The sequence below is a fragment of the Podarcis pityusensis genome, assembly GCF_964106645.2.
Source record: "Podarcis pityusensis genome assembly, chromosome: 9".
Classification (NCBI taxonomy): domain Eukaryota; kingdom Metazoa; phylum Chordata; class Lepidosauria; order Squamata; family Lacertidae; genus Podarcis; species Podarcis pityusensis.
Genome location: NC_138034.1, coordinates 27712797 through 27735518, shown reverse-complemented (window position 1 = coordinate 27735518; position 22722 = coordinate 27712797). Strand labels below are relative to the sequence as shown.

At 41.0% G+C, this 22722-nt stretch overlaps 1 protein-coding gene across 1 annotated transcript in view; it reads left to right on the top strand.

Moving 5' to 3' along the window:
• TENM3 (teneurin transmembrane protein 3) overlaps positions 1 to 22722 on the top strand; it is a 974114-nt gene that overhangs the window by 441880 nt on the left and 509512 nt on the right. The gene's annotated exons all lie outside the window — the stretch shown is intronic.

Below are 22722 nucleotides of genomic sequence, written 5' to 3'. Positions count from 1 at the left end.
TCCTCGGTCTGAGACCACCCTCAATGGCACCCCGTGCAACCTAAAAATGTGTTCTACAAATAACTTCGCTGTCTCTTCCGCCGTGACTGCATGCGAGCAGGCTACAAAGTGGCACATCTTTGTTAGTAGGTCTACCACCACCATGATGGCTGTTTTCCCCTTGGACTTCGGCAGATCAGTCATAAAATCTATCGACACTGCCTCCCAAGGTCGTTCTGGGGTTGGTAAGGGTTCTAATAGCCCCGCCGGTGCCCGCCTCTCCCCTTTGGCTCGCTGGCATTGCTCACACCCTCTTACATACTCCCGTACATCTTCCCTCACCTTAGGCCACCAAAATTCCCTGGTGACCAACCACATGGTTTTGTGTTGTCCAAAATGCCCCGCCGTGGGGCTGTCGTGCAACTGCTTGAGTACCCTCCCCCTTAAGTCTCCTTCAGGGATATACAGTGCCCCTTTGTAATACAAAGCTCCATTTCTTTCCTCGAAACCCCCTGGTTCCTCTCCCTCACCCCTAAGACCTCTGAGCTTATTCTGGGCGTATTCATCATTCTCTGTTTCCTCTACCAGTTCTCTTTGTCCCACCAATGCCGCCCCACACACCCAGCGGTCCTCTGGAATGACATGTCTCTCTTCGGGTGCTCCCTCCCCCTCCCAATATTCAGGTTTGCGTGAGAGAGCGTCCGCCCTAATGTTCTCTGGGCCTGGCACGTAACAAATCTCAAAGTTAAATTTGGAGAACTCCTGGGCCCATCTCACTTGCCGTTGGTTGAGCACTCGTGCCGTCCTCCAATACTCTAGGTTCTTGTGGTCAGTGCACACTTGCACCTTATGTTGTGCGCCAATTCGCAGGTGCCTCCATCTCCGGAACGCCTCATGAATGGCTAGTAGTTCTCGGTCATACACCGTGTAGTTCCTCTCGGATTTGTTCAGCTTTCGCGAAAAAAAGGCACACGGTCTCCACTCTGACTCCTCCTTCCCTGGCTGCAGAAGCACCGCCCCAATCGCTCTGTCTGATGCGTCAGTTTCCACTCTCATCGGTTTTTGTAAATCCACATGCAGGAGTTGTTGTTCCGAGGCGAAGGCCCTTTTTAGTTCCTCAAATGCTCGCTCCGCCTCCTCAGTCCAAACGAACTTCTTCTTACTGCTGAGACAGTCCGTAATGGGCGCCGTCAGGTGGGCAAAGTTTCGGATGAACTTACGATAGAAGTTCCCAAATCCTAGGAACCTCTGCACATCCTTCCTTGTTTTGGGTGCTTTCCATTCCAGCACCGCCTGGACCTTGCCGGGATCCATGGCCAATCCCTTGTCTGACAGGCGATACCCCAGGAATTCCACCTCCTTGGTATGAAACTGACACTTCCCCAGTTTCACCCACAGCTGGTTGGCTTGCAGCCTGCTCAACACTTCTCTGACGTCTCTCACATGCTGCTCCTCATTCTCAGAATACACCAACACGTCGTCTAAGAAGGCCACACAATTCTTGTAAAGCAAAGGCCCCAGGACGTGGTTCATAAACGATTGAAAGCACGCGGAGCCTCCTTGTAGGCCGAAGGGCATAACTAAATATTCAAATGCCCCCAAAGGGGTGAACATGGTGGTTTTCCATTCATCCCCCTTCCTTATTCGTATCAGGTTGTACGCCCCCCTTAGGTCCAGTTTAGTAAAAATCTTTCCCTTCCTGACCCTTGTCAAAATGTCGTCAATCCTGGGCATAGGGAAAGCCACTGGTTCTGACACTGCATTTAAGGCCCTGAAGTCACACACAAGCCTCGGCTTGTTCGTGTTTTTTTTATCCACAAAAAACACTGGGCTGCCCCGCACCGCCCTGGACTCTCTGATGAACCCTCTCTTCAGGTTCTTGTCAATGAACTCTCTTAGCTCCTGCATCTCTCTGTCTGACATGGCGTACAGCTTGCCTACAGGGAGCTGTGCCCCAGGGAGTAAATTGATTTGACAGTCAAAGGGTCTATGCGGGGGTAGTTGGTCAGCTTCCCTTTCGCTGAAGACGTCGCGGAGATCTGCGTATTGTCGTGGTACCTTCACGTTCTCCGTTACTTCAGTCCCTGCTAGGGTGGCTTGGGCCCCTGCCAAACCCTTTCCCTCTTTGCAGTGTTCTAAGCAATGTGCTGAACCAAAAGAAACCACTCTCTGATGCCAGCCCACCAGCGGATCATGTAATGCTAGCCAGCTCATCCCCAATATAATGGGAGCTCCTCCCAAGGTGGCCACATTAAACGCTATCAGTTCGGTGTGCCTTGCCACCTTCATTATCATTGGGACGGTCTGCAAGCTGACTTCTCCTCCCAACAGCTCCCTGCCATCGATCGTGGTCACCTGCAGGGGGTTGCTTAAAGGGATCGTCTGTATCTGGTGTTCAGCTGCAAACTCTTTGCTCATGAAATTGCAGGAGCTGCCTGAGTCCAACAGCGCCTTTATCTTTAGAGGGTGTCCGTTTGGCAGCTCTAGCGCCACTTCTATCACTAGGGCGGGTTTAGGAGGTTCTGGCGTGGGCACTTTCACTGCTCTTTGGCCTGGCTGCTGTGCCCCGACGGTGGCAGCCAGGCGTTGGCTTTTACTTGCTTCGGTATTTCTTCCTCTCTTCCCTCCACAGCTCCTACCATCCCTTGCCATTCCTTCCTCTGGGGGCAGACTCTGGCAAAGTGACCTGGCTGTTGGCAGAGATAGCATTTCCGGGCGCCTTTTCCCTCCTTCTTTCCCCCCTCACTGGGCTTTGAAACTGCGCGCGCGCGCGCTGTTCCGATTTCCATCGGCTCTGCCGGCGGGAAAGTTGGCTCTGGAATGTCTGGAATGCGGAACTCCTTCCAACGTTCCCCCTTCCCTTCCCGCCTCTCCAATGCTCTCGCCTCCTGGCGCGCTCCTATGGTCAGCGCTGATTTGGTCAGCTGGTCCATAGACTCCGCCCTGGGCGCCCGGGAAAGTTCGTCTTTCACAGCCGAAGAAAGCCCTTCTTCAAAGAGCATTTGAATGGGTTCCGCCGATAGATCCCACCCCAATTTATGGATCAACATGGTGAACTCAGTCCAGTACTCACGGACAGATCGGCTCCCCTGTTTGCAAGCCATTAACTGTCTGCGCACCACTCCCTGTTCAATATCGCTGGAAAACATCAGATCCATGGCGCGAAAGAACTTCATCGTGTCCTTTAGGACGTCACTATTCGCTGCCATCAGGGGTCTAACCCAGTCTCTCGCCCCCTTTTCAAGATGCCCAATCACGAAAGCCACTCGTGATTCCTCGTCAGGGAATTCATCAAACTGCAGATTGAGGGCATATTGCATCTCTGTCCGAAAGCCATGATAGTCTTTGGGCTCCCCCCCAAACTTCTGCACCAATCCTGGTACCTTTCTGACGAGCTGGGTGTCTTTCCCCTTTTTGTCTGCATCCTGAGCCCTCCTCTCCTCAAGCCTCGCCGTCTGCAGCGCTAGCTGGACCTCCAACACCCGGTACCTTTCTTCCAGGCTTGGACCCGCTCCAGCTCCTGCTTCTCCGGTTCCGGCTGGGTTGCTCATGATGCCTTCTCCTGCACAAGCTGCTCACGGAGACTGTCGGAATGCTGTGGTGGGACGATGAGCTGCTTGTGTGTAAAATCCTAGTCCCTCAGAGTTTGGTCAAGTTTGCAAACCTCTGTCTGTAACGGAGCCCCTTAAACATGGCTCCGTCAGTCGCTGGCAGATTCCGACAGTGGTTGCTTTCGGAATCGCTTCCAACATAAAAGCTCCTTAACGGAAACACGTCTTCTGGACTCTCTGCGTGACAGTTTCCGGCAAGGAGTGGGTGTCCCTACAGGAGGTCCTGAAACCTCCCCACTGTTTTCGCTGGAAGTGTCTCTGAGCCATCCCTCCAGCTCACTTTCCCTCAGCTTAGCTCCTCTCCCCCTACTGGTTCCCTCTTCAGCTGCTGAGTCTCTCCCAACCTGTGTGAGCCCTTTCACTTCCCTTCCTTCCGATGGCAGTTCCCTGACAGGTTCCATAGATGCAGATGTGGTAGTTTGTACATACATTGTTCCACTGGACAAATATTTGGGATACACATTTTTAAATGTGTTTTTCTTTTAATATTGTAATGGTAACATATGTAGAAATTCACTAAATCAAATAACTAAAACCTTGATCATTAATATCAATTAGTGAGCAACAATTGCCTCCTCTGGCTCTGCTTTTTCTGGGAGCTGGGGAGTAAAGCACAGTCAGTTGTACCCATCTGCTAGTTAATATACCAAGGCACACAACTGGCTTTCTAGTATGTAATACATAACTCACACCTGGACCACTAAGAAAAAAGCATCAGCTCCTTGCTGTGCTACCAAATCAGCTAGTTGGGGAAAGAAAGTGGAAGCTCTTTATGCCACCTAGTGTATTACTTGCAAAAGAAAGAAAGAAAGAAAGAAAAGGGAAAGGGAAAAGACCATATTCAGCCTAGGAAGCAGGTGATAATTGAAGCTCAGTTATACCCCATATCCGGCCATATAATATCCAGACTTTGCTGCAGTCTCAGCAACTGAGTAAATCTGTTCTATTGTAGCTTGGCCCAAGGGAAGGTTAGGGAAGGCTGACATTTATACAAGAATAGCAAGGTTACACCTGGAAGAGCAGAGTCACATCCAGTAAGGCAGAATCACATCAAGTCAAATAGGCCATGCAGGATCAGAAAAGGGTAGATACACTCTGTCAGGACCCTGGACAGATCACTGAAGCAGCTATAGTTAGGAGCTCACCCAATTACAACTGTTGTCTCAGCAGCATGTTGAGGTCTTTTGGAGGCTTGCTGGTCTGGACTTGTTATTAACCTTACTTCCACAGAGAAGCTGTCTGTATCTTCAAGGGCTGTTGTGTAATTCTGCAGCTAGTGCCTTCTACAGCATGGCAGCAGTGATAATTGCATCAGAGTAGAAGTGTCTTGCATCTTGGGGCAGTGTTTATAACACTAGCTTCCTGAGAGATGGGTTGCTGTTGCTGATTGAGCAGTGGGTGGAGTGCAAGAACATTGTTAGGAGCACTAGTTTGGCTCTACCAGTGTGCTTGCACTGTGTCAACCTTCCCAGCACCTTCTTCCAGTAAGCAGCGGCGACCCATCTGCTGGGAAGTTAGTGGCTAGGTGCCACATAGCAAACCACTTCTGCATTGGAAGGGTCCTCTGAGTCTGGTAAAGATACATTCTCTGCCTTGAAAGGTTCTCAATTTGAGCATAATACCCCATTAAATGCCTCTACCCCCACCACTGAGTTTTCCTCTGAGCCACAGGGGACATGGAGACCAAATGATGTGGTACTGCAATTCCTCTCACGAGCCCCTTCCTTAACCCCTGATGTTTTAGATACCTACCTAACTGTATCCTTTACTTGTGGTGGTCAAGAAGGCTGTGGCTTGTCAGCTACAGAAGGGTCTGGATTAAGTGAATTATCTAGACCCATTTTAGTTTAGATTCAGCATTGGTCAGCCTAATTTGTTTGCTGATAAAGGGTGGTGAAAGTTAAAATCAGTATAATCAGTACTATTGGTTTGCAGTTTTAATATGGCAGAAAAAATTAGTTGCATATTCAGTTGTGGATAGGTAGACTTGTAAGTTTGCTTGACACTTCATATTCAGAGGTAAAGCATATATTGTGCACACAAACTCTGACTCATCTTCCAAACCATTGTGAATCAACTTATTTTCTTTTTATAGCTGTTCTTGAAATATTTTTTTCTTGTTTACTGTGTTTTAATTACCTGGTACTTTTATAGTACCCTCTTACTCATATTCTATGAATGATACTCAAGATTTGTGTGCCCTCATATTTTTTTTTTATAGTCATGCACTTTATCCTATGAAAATAATCAAGGGCCCTGTTATGTACTGCACAGCTGGCAATTTTGCATAGCATTTAAAATTTTCGTTCAAGACTGAAGGTAATGATTATGAAGTGTTTCTTTGTGTAGAAGATAATGTGGCATAGTTTAAACATAAGCTATTGTGAATTAGTGTGAATACAGCACATGCCATTCATAGCTGCTTAATTAAGAAACATTATCGGTATACCTATAATGGTTTTAATTTATCACACAGCTTCATTCTACAGATAGTATGATACTTGTAAGTTGAAAAAGAACCTAAGGTCTCATTTCAAATAAACAGTGTGTTCTTCTAAAATGGGGTGGTTAATGCCATTTCAGCCTCACAAACAATATTTTCTGTCCAAGATGCTACCAATTTTTGTGGTGACAGAAATATTATATAAATGCAGGGCTTTTCTTCAGCCTGAACTCAGCAGAAGTCAGTTCCAGCACTTCTCAGGTAGGCACCATTGCCATTAAAAGAGAACAAGGGAGGCTTTTCATAGTGAGTTACAGCACCTCTTTTTCTAGACAAATAGCGCGCGCACACACACACACACACACACATACACACACACACACGAATGAGATAGACACAGTGCAGAAGTAAATGGAGAGGTTCAAACCTCTCCCTCTAGCACAGTCTGCCTAAATAATGTCTGCCACCTTTCCACAGTTAAAACTGTGCTCAAGGTGGCTTACAACATAGGGGGGGGGAATACATAATTACCAACATAATGTAAGCAGTTAAAAACAAAATAAAAAAGTACACAACCAAATTAAGAAAATGTCCGTATGAATCACAACATCTGAAATAAATATATGAAAAATTAAGTTCAATAGCAGCATCCCCCCCAACCCCCTAAATGATACCGCAGCCCAAGATCCTGTTCTGCAGTCTCAGCTTCTGCAGCTGGAGTCAATCAGGGCCCCACCCTCCTGGACCAGGTGGGAACAGGCCTGCAAGGCTGGGAGGGTGTCTTCCAGGACTCCCAGACAAGATGGCTTCCTGGGATCCATACATAGACTGAGCTATTTGTAAAAAGAGTAGGGCATTAGTAAAATAAAACAACATGTACTGCAAAATGAAAAAATAAGAATAAAATAAAATAAATCCCAGCCAGTGCAGATGCACCTTAAGATTCTCTGCCCTGGTGTACTGTCCCTGTTGTCCTCAAACCAAACGTGTGTGCACATGGAGTCCTCTCCAAAAAGCAGTGATTCCGCTTATACAATGAGTTTATCTAGTGACAGAAATTCAAGTTGTGTTGAAACTATATCTCAGGTTTGCTAGATCTCAACAAATAGGATTTTTCCTCTCCTTCCTGTCGTATCTCACTGCGTATTCTACAAAGGCCAATCATCAGGGCATCTTGATATATAGCTAAATGCCACTGCACAGTTGACCTACTCTTTAGGAGACACGGGGGTCATCTCCTGCTGTAGATTTATCCCTAAAAATGACTTATCTGTGTGACTGTGGGTGAAAAGTTCCAACTCTTGAAGATGAAATAATTACAGCACAGAAAGGTTTTCTTCCCGTTCCATTCACCATAGGAGTATCATGTAAGCAACCGTGACCAGTGCTGTTTTTCTTTTAAAAAGGAGGTGCCAGAACTCACCATGAACATCTCTCCTGTTCGCTTATAATGGCAATGGCACCTACCTGAGAGGTGCTGGAACTGAGTTCTGGTGAGTTGCAGCTGAAAAAAAGTCCTGACCATGACTATTTAGCAAAGAGCAAGAAAAATAAGATCAGATGTGGAGGATTTCTCTGGGCAGTATTTCAGTACCATGTGGTTAGAGGCTGACTTGAAGTGTAGTCGTTTCCCTTCTAGATTTAGTGTGCCATATGTCAGCTATTAGTTTGCATTTTTAGCTTGTCTCAATTATTGCTAAGAATTAACACTGTGAACAGTCACCATTTCATGAACTGTTTAATGAAGTGCTCTTTTCTTTTTGTTACTATAGCTTAAATGCCCAATTTTGTTTTATTTTGTAAAGATTATTTTGAGAGCTCTGATAATAAGAGAAATTAGTTTAATTGGCTTCTAAATGACCAAGAACAAACTTAACCTCAAAGATGACTGAAGCTTGCTTAGGTCTCGGAATGTTATCCTGTTTTCTTCCTCAATATGCATTGAAATTGCATTGTACAGTACATAAGTGATTTTCCAAGGCTTTTTAGAAGGATGCATGTATTAATATTTTAAACTGAAGTAATTGCTTCTTGCTTAGCAATGGTTTTCATTTATGAGTGTTTATCCGAGGCAAATGGAAAGTATGGTTAATCTAAGTTAAAAATGGTTTCTTTAAATAGCTCTAATTACATTCTCTTTATATGTGTACATTTTAGACACTTAAGATTTAATCGGTAGCAGTTCTAACAAACCCTAATGTTTATTAGCTGGTTTTAAATTATTGTTATAGATGGCAGTTGAATGAGAAAATAAATTATGATTTGGTGACTATTATACTCAGTAAATAAAAGAAGGTCTAACACTGGGGGAGGGGGGAGAAATTATATGTCTTCTTCATTTTTCCAATTAAAAAGACAAAAAGATAGAATCAAAGCCATCTTAAAAGGAGGAAGGCACTTTCATGGCTTTCTTTTACGGAATGTGAATGCTTGTGCACTTATTTTCAATAAAGGAGTTACATTTTGATTTCCCCCCCTTTAATGCAGGAGATAGATGTGGTAGAAGCAGCAGCCCTAAACAAAACAACTCTAACACTGAATTCTTATTTGTTGGATGTGAAAGAACTGGGTAGAACAGTCTTTGCCCCTCCAGATGGGTAGGGCTGTAACTCCCACCAGCCCCAGCCAGCAAAACTGTAGCTCAGTGGTAGATCATCTGCTTTGCATGCATGCCTGAGGTTGAATTGCAGGGATCTCTAGGTAGGTTAGGAAGAGACCCCGGTGTGAAATCCCGAAGGACTGCTGCCGGCCAATGTAGACCAGTGGTAGCCAAAATAGTGTCCTCCAGATGTTGGCTATTTTGGCTGGGGCTGATGGGAGTTGCGTTCAGCATCTGGAGGGCATAGTGTTGTCTATGCCTGATGTAGGCAGTTCTGAGCTATATCAGTGTTTCCCAGACTTGGGTCTCCAGCTGTTTTTGGACTACAACTCCCTTCATGCCTAGCTCGCAAGACCAGTGTTCAGGGATTATGGGAATTTAAAAAACAGTTGCATTTCATAATTCAGCACTCCTATTGAGCATATTACACTAGTCTATAATGTTTCTCTTGCTAAAGAGTGTAACATAATTCAGCTTAATGGAAAAGAGTGAAATTTTCTGTCAAAAATGTGAAAAGTGCTTGAAAATATTAAATCTGTATAAGTTTTTATACAATCTGCTGGCAGGGAGGAAAGTATTTATATCCCTCCCACCCAGGATATTGTATAAAAAGGTGAATAATAGCCACTGGCAATATGTTGTAAAGTAGGGTTGTAATTATACTGTTTTATCTTTTATAAACTACTATGACCATTTCCCCCCAATCAAGCAATGTATATATATATTTAATGAAATAAATGAAATAAATAATTAATACTTACTAAATAATACTTACTGTTCTTCTCTAGGTAAGTTTTCATAACTTTTCCAAATGCTGCTGATAAATTATTCCATTTCACTGATATTTTTCATCAATATATAAAATTTACTTGGGACATGATCCAGCCATAGATTAGCATAGATAGATAGATAGATAGATAGATAGATAGATAGATAGATAGCTGCCTTTTCTGTGTTGGCTCCCTACTTGTGGGATGCTCTCCCCACAGAACTTTCCTGGCACCTTCATTAAATATTTTTAGGTGCCAGGCAAAAACATTTCTCTTCTCCTAGGCCTTTGGCTAATTAAACCACCTATGACTTTTTAAACGGGGGGTGGGGGGTGTTTGTTGCTATGTCATTTTTGTGTTCTATATTGTAAACCACCCTGTGATTCTTGGATGAAGGGCAGTCTGGAAATTTAATAAACAATAATAAAATGCTTATCTATAAATGCCAAATGAGCTTAATAAGACTTACTTCTGTGTAGAGTGGATATGAGTTACACATAATTAACTTGAAGCCCATTAATTTAAGTGGGTCTACTTTTAGTGAAACTTAGTTGAGTATCACCCGTTGAACTTCAGGAAACATTCTTCTGAGTATACACATAAGATTCTGCTGTTTTTTTGAGATGACTCTTTAACATAATACAGTTGCATAATGCTTTTATCTGGGGTCTGTCAGCAACTGATTTCAGCACTGAAGAAAATTGTAAAGTATTTGTGGTATACTTTCTGATTCTTTAAAAACATTGATGATGCTGTCTTCAAATAATGTCCACATGCAGTGCATACAATGATAACCTAATACAGTATATTCAGATAATGGGCTGGAAATAGACAGCTTCATGCCGTGTGAAATGCTCCAGATCTGAATGTTACCTTATGGTTTCTTTGGTGGGAAAATGCTGTCTTTGTTTTATCAGTCTAAGACTAAACTATATAAATGAAAATAATGTTTGCATTTGATCATAGTACCATACCTGAAATAAATCACTGTCAGACAGACCCTTTTAAAGGGCAAATGAAAAATAGTCTTTAATTTTTTTATATTCTAAATTCCTCATAGAAACCAACCTTTCTTCTTCTGTTTACACTACCAAATCCATCGAAAACGTATGTAAACTGAGACATTCAGAAATGGTTGCCAAACTGCCCAAATGTAAAGATGATGCTGTCTAGAGTTTATTTTGTCTACTTGCCATATTGCACTGAACCTTGGACATAACTGTGCATAATGGGTTTTGAATCCAGTCTCTGTGGATCGCAGCCAACATCACATGCACCAGTTAATGACTGATAGTTATCTCTGCTCATTGCTAGTGTTTTCTTAATGACTGTTTTAGCATGAGGATAGGTCACAAAATACAGGATTAAGTAAGGTCAAACCCCCGTGAATTGTGCAGTTTATTTATTGCAGGCATGGGGAAATAGAAATAAAGCGAGTCGCAGCGAATGCTCATTCATATATTTATATAATATTGTTATAATGTTTGAGTAAAATTGAACTGTAATTTCTATCTTGGTGTAATGCTTGACAAGTGGTAGTACTGTATAATTTAAATATCCCTGTTGCTCAGCAGGCCAACAATGTTTGGCATTGCTGTTAACAAGAGTAACTTGCAAAAGTGAAGAGCACTCCTAATGTCATAACAGTACAAACATATCTAAATCATATGACTGTGATGACAATGGCTTATTAACATCTGACAATATAAATTGGTCTCTAAGAGTGAATTGGCTATAGGTCCAGTATGGTAATATTATTTGTAGAATGTGGGATTTGATCAAACACGATAGAGAAAGGCAGAGTAGTGGCTCTGTATATTAATCATTCTGATGAGAGATTCCAAAGTAAAGTGAAATTGTATCGACATTTTGTATCTTTCACAGGATATCATTGTCTTATCTAATTATTACCTGGGCTTTTCTCTCCACCTATCACATTATTCCCACCTTCAAAAGAAAATAAAAATCAACTTGCTTGCAATGAAAACATCAACTCTAGTAAAACCAAGTTCATTCCATTGTACTGGACTTACATTGTGCCAGCAGAAAGGTTACATTCCTCACTGATAAGGTGCATGAAGTTCAGCACTATGGGGAAAAATAGAAAATGAAAACCATGCCAGCACTTATTTCTCAAGCTGAACACACATTCCTTCTTGAATTACAATATTTGCTGATAGTTCTAGCCCCACATTGTCATATATATATATATATGGTTTCTTCACCATGAAGAGAAGCAAAGTTAGAATACATGATCTTTGAATGCCCCTATACAATCCTTTGCATACTATTACATACTGTTTTAGAGTTGCTCCCCACTTTGGAAAATTGTAAAAATAGGCTTACATCGTTATATGGTTAAAACAGCCCAGTTCCTGCACATTTCTACATCCCTGGGACCTGGTCAAGTGTACCCTTTTCCCTCCCTTAAATGATCTCTGGCAATGGTCTTCTCTGTTAGACTGATCTGGCACCGTGGGCTCACTCTGTCACAAGCAGATTTTAGGGGAAGTTATCCATCCACATCTCCCATCAATATGCCCAGCTGTGGAAGACATATTTCTTTCTGTCCTTGTGTATCTAATGGGATATGCAGCTGCCTGATCTGAACACATCCCCACGATGCCACTCTGTCCCTATGCTTGCCCCTTTTCACCCTGAAATAGAGGTCTAACTGGAGGGTAGGGGTGGCTGGAAGAGATTACAGCCAATCCAGTCCTGCTATGAGACATGCTAAATTACATGGTTCAGGTGTTAGATTGGAACCGTGGATCATGTTCTCCACAGAGCTTGCTATTGTCACAACTTGCAGGCCAGCTTCCTGGCCACCACCACTGTTGCTCTCACCTGACTTCCTGGTCATCAGCCTTGATGCTGTAACCCTTTCAATCTGTTGCCAGCAAAGAAGCTACCTAGTGCCATCACCTACTTCTAACCACAGAGCAGGGCCATTAGAATGGCTACCCAGCACTCGACCTGGCAGACTATGGTCAGAGAGCAGCTGAGCTTCTGAGAAAAAACCAATTGATCTACAGATCTAGTTAGCTGCTGATTTAGTTCAAAGTTGAGTGATACAAAAGTTGACGGAGGAGGAGCTAGGTTTTCTTTACGACCAATAGCTCTTTCAAAGTGTCTGCAAAAGCAATTTGAGGATGAAGATCAAAAGAAAGGAAAGATGGGCAGGGAAATGCACCTTTCAAACAACAATCTAGTTCAACAATCTAGGTTCCCAGCCCTTATCTTGCAGTTAGCCTTATACACATTAAACTGTCTCAGTCAGAAAAAGGCTTCTGAGTATGTACAAGTCTGCAATCAATTCAATGGTCCAGTGGCCAAGAGAGCAACATCTACTACATGCATGAACCAGCTATTGTTTATTGATAAATCTACACATAAAGATGCCAAGTGTACAGTGCGCGGGAGTTGTATATGAGATTATGGTTATTTCATTGCCAATAGCTCACCATTGTGTAGGCAGATGTGTACATTTCCATCTCTTGCTTTATGAACATAGGAATTCTTATCTTCGTATGTTATCTAGAGCCACTGTCCTAGTTTTGCCCCTGTGAATTATAAATCAAATTCAATCATTTGTTGCATATGACATCTGTGGATGCCTGATACAGTCAGAGTGACTCTTTCAATTATCATAAAAAATGGAGGGGGCTGGATGGGGATGTAGCTTTAATGTGCTCAGTGAGTGAAAGAAAAAAATACTGAGCTTTTAGCTGCTTTCCTCCCACCACTCCTGAAACAATCAGAAATACAGAAATACAGATTTTAAATGGCAAAAACAGGGAGGCAAATCAAGTTCAAGGGCAAGATGTGTATGTTAATTTTTAGTATTAGTCATTATTTTCTAAACATTGTCATAAAAATATGCATTTGCCACACAATTTGATTTATTCTTGACATCCATTTTAAGGAAGGGTCAGAAATGAAACTGTAATTTGTGCGTTTTCCAGTATTTTATTTGTACTCACATAGTTAGCATTAGTATTTTGAGGGATGTTATTCTTTGTGAAAATGACAAGTATTACCAATTGCTTTAAGTGGCACCACCACTTTGGAATAAACTATGTGCCTTTTTCCTAATTTAATAATTCATCTGAGAATATAGCACATTTTCAAAATTACTCAGAGAGATTTTAAAAACATATGACTACCATGGCGAGGAAGAAGAAAGACTTACCCCAAAGTACAATAACTCTGCATGGTTTATGATTGCTCATCATTTTCAGAGGCACATTCTCAATATGACAGTTCAAAAAAAGCATTGAATTTGTTGATCTCAACTTATTCCTTTGGAACATTTAATATATTGCAAAAACAATGCACATGTTGATACAGTTGGCAGTCTCTGGTCAGGAAACGCTCAGAGTCAACTAAGCATAGAAGCTCCATTTGCCTAGGGAAATGGTGGAGTTTTTAAAGAAAGGAAGTTGATATTTAGTAAAGCAATAGCAATGTCTTCCACAGTGTCTGCTTTCATATTTTCTAAGGGTGCCATTCTTTCATATACGACCCCCTTCATTTCAATTCACACAGAAGCACATTCTCATGGATTTTTTTCCTCAGTAGTGTTAATAGAGGGTGCAGATCTACAGTTCATAGCATTATTTGATTACAATTCGTAGCAGCATCACTACAGTTTTATTGATGGTTTTAAACCTCTGAGGCAATATTTTGATTTTAGGGACATTATATATTAGATATGATCCTTTCAGTCTGTTGTAAAATGCAACTGCAGGCAGAAATTCAGCATGTTAATCCTTTTCTAGTGTGGAAAAACAATTATGGAAAAATCTTCACCATGGCAAATTTTGTCTTATGCCATGCACCCCACATCACTCATGTTGTGATTGGCACCCACAGCGTTCTCCCAAAATTTGAAATATGCCCACTGGGCCAGAAAGGTGAACCCTAATACCTCTTTGAAGCAGATTGACAGAAGGCCCCAGTGGGGCCTATCATTGGTGGCAATGGAAGGAAACTGTGTCTAGGAAGTCCATGGAACCAGTAGGGAGCAGGAACCAGAACTAGCCACAACTGCTTCAGGTTGCATTCAGCACCATGAGTTACCTGGGCAGAGCAACCTATAGATGTGGAACTGAAGCTAAGGCACATAGCTAAGTCCACGGCCGCAAAATGAATCTATACCAAAGCTGAAATTTAAAGCCAAGAATTCAATACACAATTCAATTTTTCTGTTCCTAAGGCAGAAAACACACACACACACACACACACACACACACAGTTTCATATGGACTAGCTGAAATTAACAGGGGTTTTTTTGGGGGGTATTCTTTTTTAAAATGTTTGCATTGTTTGCTTGTCTGAGTCTGATGAATCTGTCTAGCACATCTATTTGAGATCCATTCAACTTGAGGAAATTGCTTATTGTGTCTTTCATGTCACTAATGTGTCTGCAAAGCACAATATCATAGTGTTTCTTTCCACCATGTCTGCCAAATGATTGGTGTACTGATGACAAATTCTGAATACAGATATGTTTGCATCTTATCCTTGTGAAGTTACTTCATGCACTATTGACTATTGTCAACATATGACTGAATCTCAGCTACAAAACGTGAATTAGATACAGCTCAGGAAATAAACATAGATAAAGGAAAATGTTAGTGATAAATACGTGGAAATTAAAATATTAAAATTAAAATCAAACTGAAACTGAAACTCAGACAAATATAAAAATGCTGGAAAATCAATTGTCCTTAGAAAATGTTTACAGTTAGCAATTATCTGTGGTAGAACTGTTTGGTTGTTAACCTGAATGAGGGTGGGGGATCCAAAGTGCTATGTCTGCTAATATTTAGCGCAGGCAGATAGATAGATAGATAGATAGATAGATAGATAGATAGATAGATAGACCTTAGATATATTTATCTTTGTTTTCAGCTGATAGGACTCTCAGAGGAATGCACTGTACATAAAACTAATGAAAGCAATAAAACAGTAAAATAATAAAAGTAGGGCAGTTAATCGCAATGGAAAACCAGACTTTTTTTGTTATGATTAAATAATGAGACAAAAATGGGAAAGAAAACAAACTTGATGCCAGGCAGACCTGTGGAGCCAAATTAAGGGTGCCACAACTGAAAAGACCCTAGCTACAGTCACTACCCAACTAACTTAAAATGGCAGTGCAGTGTATTTGAGAAAGTCTTCCAAGGAAGATCATCATGCCTGGGCAGGTTCATGTGGGATTCTGATTATTTTAAAGGTTAAAACCAGCACTTGGAATTGTCTTCAGAAATGTATTGGAAGCCAGTGCAGTTGTTTCAAGATTGGTAGGATATGCTGTATATGTATCCCTCCTCCCCCAATTCTCCAGTTGCCTATGAAGACTGTATGGAAACCGCAGTTAGTCAAATCTTCATAGGCAATCCCCCTGTGATTTGAACTTATTGAAACAGGATGTTACCAAGTGAAAATAGTTACTAGGCTCTTCCTGTGTAGGGGAGGCTGTAGCTGGCACACCAGCCTAAGCTAAGGAAAGGTGCTGAAGGCCTCACTTATGTTCTCAAGAGGTATGTTGAGGTATTTTCTTCTGTTATTATAATAATAATAATAATAATAATAATAATAATTTATTATTTATACCCCGCCCATCTGGCTGGGTTTCCCCAGCCACTCTGGGCGGCTTCCAAAAGAATATTAAAATACTATGATACATCAAACATTAAAAGCTTCCCTAAACAGGGCTGCCTTCAGATGTCTTCTAAAAGTCTGGTAGTTGTTGTTCTCTTTGACATCTGGTGGGAGGGCGTTCCACAGGGAGGGCGCCACTACTATTGTTCTGTCTTAAATTGGGATTTGTGGCACATTCCTCTGTATCTCCTACTATTGGTATATTCCTAACCACTGTTCACCAGTTGGTTCCTGAAACACATCACAAAACTAGGACACAAGTCAGAACTGATGATTGAGAAGAATGTTATATACCAAGTTATGAGCAATATGAGATAGAGGTGGAAAGAATTAAAAGTGATCTGAGTTGAAGATTGACCTCTCACATGACTGTTTCACTACACTAACAGAGGCAGATGAAATAGATGTTAACCTCTCTCTTTGCCCACCCCTTGCCCCGCCATAACATTAGTAGATTAGACCTTTCCTGTGTACTTATATTACAATATAACATTGCTATTTTCCATAGCAAATACATGTTAGGGATAATGTTGACTTTGGCTCAAATTAAAGACTTTTATCCAACACTGCATGAATGGAGCTCCACTTGCACAACAGGACTTCCCCTTCCTCTTATCTCTGTACGCAGCTCTAGAAGCAGCTCTATATGCCCCCCCTCCTTTCTGGATAAAATTTGTGCAGTGGGGCAGGGCTGCAGGGGAGAGGAGTGGAGGTGGGAGTTCTATTGCAGAAGTGGAGGTCTGCTGCATGAGCAAAACGACAATGTTTGATACAACCCTCAGAAATTTATAATGAGGCAAAGCCTATGACTTTGAAGTCCCTCTAGTTCTCAAATTTGCCTGTGCAAGACAATAAATAATTAAGGAGATACTGTTTCATTATATAAACAAATCACTTTCTCTCATATTACTGGATACAAATTACCGTACTTTTACTGGTGCCTTAAAAATATTTTTACAGGGGCTTTTGACTATTCTGGGCTCCATTCTTGGTTATGTAGGGGGCATGATTGGCAGGATTGTTTTATTCCATGTACTACAAATGCACGGTCTAAAGACAGAAATCTATTCTTTTAACTGACTTTATTTTTATGTCAGTTATTAGTTAATGCACATTTTGCTATATTAGAAAGTAGCTTTACAATGTGAACATTAAAAAGTACATAGTGTGAACAGATAAAGGGTGTAACATGAATCACGGAAAAAAGAAAAAATTCTCAAGGAGAGTTCTGACAACTGCTTGATGTTAAGCAGATATATTGTCTTTAAGGTTAAACCATAGGGAGCTAAAGTTTTAAGTCTATTTCTAGAAGTTTTTTCCTTCTTTTATACTGATCATGTGGTTCTAGATATATATTTAAGCTGGGAAGTCCTAAGGTTGGAAGTGGAGAAAACTAAATTTAGTAGGTTAAGACCTGGACAAATCCTTTGATCTAGCTTCTTTGTGAGATAACAAAACTCAGGTGCTGAAGAATAAACATACAGCTGGTCACTTTATATCGTACCTGTATATTGTTTATGACTGTGTTAGGTTGGTGCTCTGTGGCAGATTAGAATGGAATTGCAGATTCCATACAGGCAACATAGCATGTTTCTTTCCTCTAAGTGACCACAGGTAGCAAGGTTCATCCTTTTAAAGCAGTGAAAAGGAGAACTGATGGCAAGCGACTTTATTCAGCTTTTAAAACAACTTGTGGGCATTAGGATATTGTCTGAAACAAATCATTGTAAGTTTTGCCCTCTGGCGTTATTTTAATTTGTAGAAATAGGTAGCTCTCTGTGACAACTCTCTTTAAAGATTGGTGAAGCCAGATGAAACTGAAACAGAAAAAGGATTTAGCTTTGCTTGCCATTTCTTTTAGACTTTGTTGAAACTGTGAAGTCAGAAACAAAGCCTTAATCAACCTACTTTATCTTATAACAGCATTTAAAGCAGGTTGTTTCAATTAGCAAAGTAATTAGCAAGATTTTTCATTAATTTTTCTCATCTTTCCAGATGAATTGAACTCTAATCATTGGGCCACAATGTTAGATCTTTGATAAATAATCTTTGTTTCAAATTTTGCTTAACATATACCTCTGTGAATTAGGAAAGAAAGTTATTTAAACAATGTGAAGCAGCAGCTTTTTAGTTTTCTGTTTATCACTGAGGCTATGTCTAGAGAGCAGCTTTCTCCCTTGCTGATTTAACACTGTAGCACTAAACTGGAAGTAGGGGATAGGGAAAATCTCAAGGAAAGGTACCAACAATTGTAGGAATTTTGCACTATAGGAAACTATTGGACAGTTCTACTTATTCTGATCCTCTGAGGCCTATTTGCTGACTTTGGTGCTGATGGAAATCTGTACAAGATCAGCACAGTCCTATCCTGTTTGTTAGTATCAGGCATACAGAATCATCATGGCTATTATAAAATAAAATTCCATCAGGAAAAATTATGGCTGTCTCTGCTCTAGTGTCATTTGTTATCTGACATTGGCACTGACCAAGGATCTCATCCTCTCTGTTGATGAACAGCTAAGAAGGGATTTCTTTCTCCTTCCACATCTATGCATCTGTTTATTTATGTTGGGTACCCTTCAGCAGTATTACTCTCAAGGCAGGTAAGAAAGTATAAAAACAAACACAATTTAGTAAACAGGTATCATCAAAGCAGCAGAAATAGCAGCCACAGAATACATGTTCAATCAAAGTTTTAAAAGCCTGGAAAAATAAAGTACTGAAAGGACATGCAAAGTGGCACCAGGCTGTGAAGGCTCTTCTAAAGCCAATCACCCCCCAGAAGTGACTTGCCAGGTGGCCTGGAGCTGCTGTGATTGCTTCCTGGCAGGTGGGACACTGCTGTTTACCAGGAGGGAGACAGGGAGGTAGCAGGGAGGTTGGTGCAGTGCAAAGACACTGACAAAGACAATCTGATGCTCCTACCAGTGTGGTTGTACTGCACCAGCCTCTCTAAGACCCCCTCCCCACACATAAGCAACAGCAACCAACCTGCTGGGAAGTGGTTGCCTAGTGCCTCTTCCCTACCAAGTGAGCTGCCTCTACGCCCAACTAATCTCTGAAGGTGGCACACCAGAAGGACATGCAATCTTAATGTACTATGTGCTGTATGAAGCCTTTATCACAAGATGTGTTTGATGGTCAACAACTTACAGTAGATGGGTTTCAAAGAGGATTAGACAAATTCATGGAAGCTAAGAACATCAAATGTTCTTAGTCCTGATGGCTACCTCTAGGGTCAGATGCAGCATTCCTCTGAATATCAGTTGTTGAGGAATGACAGTGAGAGGGAGCAATTGTATTGTATCCTAATTTTGGGCTTCCTATAGGCATCTGGTTGACATATGGGAAACAGAATGCTGGAATAAACTGATCTGATCCATCAGGGCTCTCCTTGCCTTCTTATGAGAAGGCAATTTTTCAGGTACTTGGTTTCCAAACATTTCTGAAAGGGACATCCACACAAAGAGAGCTTTGTGACTATCAGAGTATTACATTACTGCTTTATGAGAAACTTAGATTGTGGATATGGATTACTCATTTAATTTACTGATGTAGGTGCCAAATTGGCATGCTCAGAAATCAATGGATTCATCAGTCGCCTAGATTACCTCATAAAAAGAAACCCATAGATAGGTTATATATGGCTATATCAGAATTCATCTTAACTTATTTTGGCAGAGCAGCCAAATTAGTTGTATCTAAATTAGCTTCTGAATAAACCTCTATCAGAATATTGTTTCTGGAATATTGAAGATACCCACAGTAGAAAAAGTAGATTATGTCACACATCCAGTTTGGTTCAACACTCAAATTGGATATAGACTGCTATTTTGCTTCACAAGGGAAACTTGATGTGATACTATTTCTTTATCAAATAGGTATCCTGCCCTTAATCCAAAGCATGGCATGCATGAAAATAATCCCATTTTACCACCCTGGGAGGTAGATGAGATTGAAAGTAATAGCTGGCCCAAAGTCATGTGTGATGTTTTGAACACACTACATTTTGCTACTGTTATGAGTTTGGAGGAAGTAGTCTGTATGCCAAGACCCTTCAAACCCTTGGATCCAGCAAGTGTTAAAATATAAACTGGGCTAGCTTCCTGAAGAGGTGATCACCTGAGTGATTTGCCATTAAGGGGAACAGAGAAAGTAGATCTGTGAGAGATGGCAGGTGGGTGGCAGCTAGAAAAAGACAAATGCAACAGCTGAGAGTTCAGTGATGTGATCTAGCAGCAAAGCAGCAAAAAGGCAGCTAGAATTATGCCTGATTTCTGCGGGAATCCAAAACTGTGGCCATGGGAGAAACAATACCCGCTTGGAGTGTTAATGCTGTAAGCCCCTCCATCATAGGTTCAGGTTGTATATATGTGTAAATAAACCATATATCATAAAGACACCACAATCTCTGCTGTGCCTCATTCCTGAAGAAAATACAAAACCTTGGTAAGCACCCAGAACCTCTGGAATCTCGCACCACTCAGAGATTGGAGCGGCGTGCAACACTACAGTGACAGTAAATATTAATTTGTCTAGAAAACTCACAGCTCAATAGATGAAACAATGGGAAGGACAGGGGATGGGGGACAAAATGTAGTGATTCCTGCTGCAGTGCAACTTTTTATGGGGAGGGGGGAATCCATTTTCACAATAAAAGAGAATGAATTGGATGAATTCTCATACTCCATTAACTCAACATCAGTTGCTGAAATGTTTTGATATGACAGAGATAGACAAATTCACAGGAGCAGTGTGTAAGAACACAGTATTATATTTATACTTATTGGAGTGTAGATAATACTGAACTAGGAACCTAGGAAGTTGCCTTTTACTGAGTCCAACTATTGGTCCATCTAGCTCAACATTATCTATACAGTACTGACTAACAGCACTTTCTGCATTGAGCTACAGCCTTTAACAACTGCAACTTGTTTATGTTGCAAATAAGTTGATATACTTATTTGCTTACAGTATTAGAATCGGAGTAAGAGGGAATTTTGTTTTTGTAATTAAATTAATATAGTTATATGTAATGTATATAAATAATAATTTCACATACATATATTATTTAAAAAAACAAAAACAAAACCTTGATTATAGCCTAAATCACTGAGCCACTATATTGGGGCTTCAAAGTAATTCAAGACAACCACAACTGTAGTAAAATTAGTGAAGATGATTAGAGATAGGCTTGTCAAAGGGTCGATGGACAAGTTATTGTCTAACTACAAAATAAAGCTAATCTGTCACTAAAGCAATAATGAACATAATCTTTCAGAGTGAGCATATGAGAACAGAATACAGTATAAAGAAAGGAAGAAATTGCAGGACTCCTTCATTATTTCTTTAGTCATATGCCATGACATTTATTGCTCTGGATTTGATCTTAGTGTTTTGGTTAATTGAATGCAAGTACTTGTAGAATGAAGCAATAAATTCTTACATTGCCATTTCACTACTGCTTGAGTTGCCTCTTGTCTGCCACTATGCTCTGTTCTCAACTTCAGTGAGAAGTCTTAACAAAATAATCCATATAAGTCAATTAAAACCTGACTAAATGCTGTTACTGAATGGGCTTTTTAAAAATATTGCTTGTTAACATGCAGTAACTTCATAGCACGCTCTCTTTAGCTACTGGCAGCAGTAAGTCAGGTTGATTTTCTTAATTGCCCTTGGCTGCAAATCAAAAGACACAATTACTGAATTTATTGACCATTAGGGATGTCTTTAAAATGCATGTGCTCAATAAATAAGCGTGGCTTCAAAGTGGACAAATTCAACATACTATGGCCAGTGAATATATAGCATGTATCAGAGCAAGTTATGACAAAACTGAGAAAAGGAAATAAATATTGTAAACATTAAAAAAAAAAGTCTATTCTTAATACTCACAGAGCAAAAACAAAAACAATGGCTAAGAGGTGCTCCTAAAAGAAGTTGTTACTTTGCTGTAAACACGTGTCTGTAAAATGTGGTATAAATGGTTGGTTTGTTATATTTTGTGAGGCTAAGGCAAGTGTTCTATATATTGCTAATTTTATTTATTAATGCTGCCATGCTATATTGATTTATCTGGAGTAAATCCCATTGAGTTCAGTTAGACTTACTTCTAAGTATAGGTAAAGGTAAAGGCACACCTGAACTGCAGTTGCAGATGACTCTGGGGTTGCGGTGCTCATCTCGCTCTATAGGCTGAGGGAGCCGGCGTTTGTCCGCAGACAGCTTCTGGGTCATGTGGCCAGCATGACTAAGCCGCTTCTGGTGAACCAGAGCAGTGCACGGAAACACCATTTACCTTCCCGCCGGAGCGGTACCTATTTATCTACTTGCACTTTGACATGCTTTTGAACAGCTAGGTTGCCAGGAGCTGGGACTGAACAACGGGAGCTCACTTCGACGCGGGAATTCGAACCGCCGACCTTCCGATCGACAAGTCCAAGGTTCTGTGTTTTAGACCACAGTGCCACCCATGTCCTTTACTTCTAAGTATACTTGTGCAGAATTTCAGTTAGTAGAATTCAAAGGATCAGGGAAGATACCCTGATACAGGAAGATATAGGATTTTTTTTAAAAGCAAAACATGCATTTATGAAAATAAAATGTCAAATTAAAATTATGACATTGATGGACGTCTGTTCTCTTCCTCTC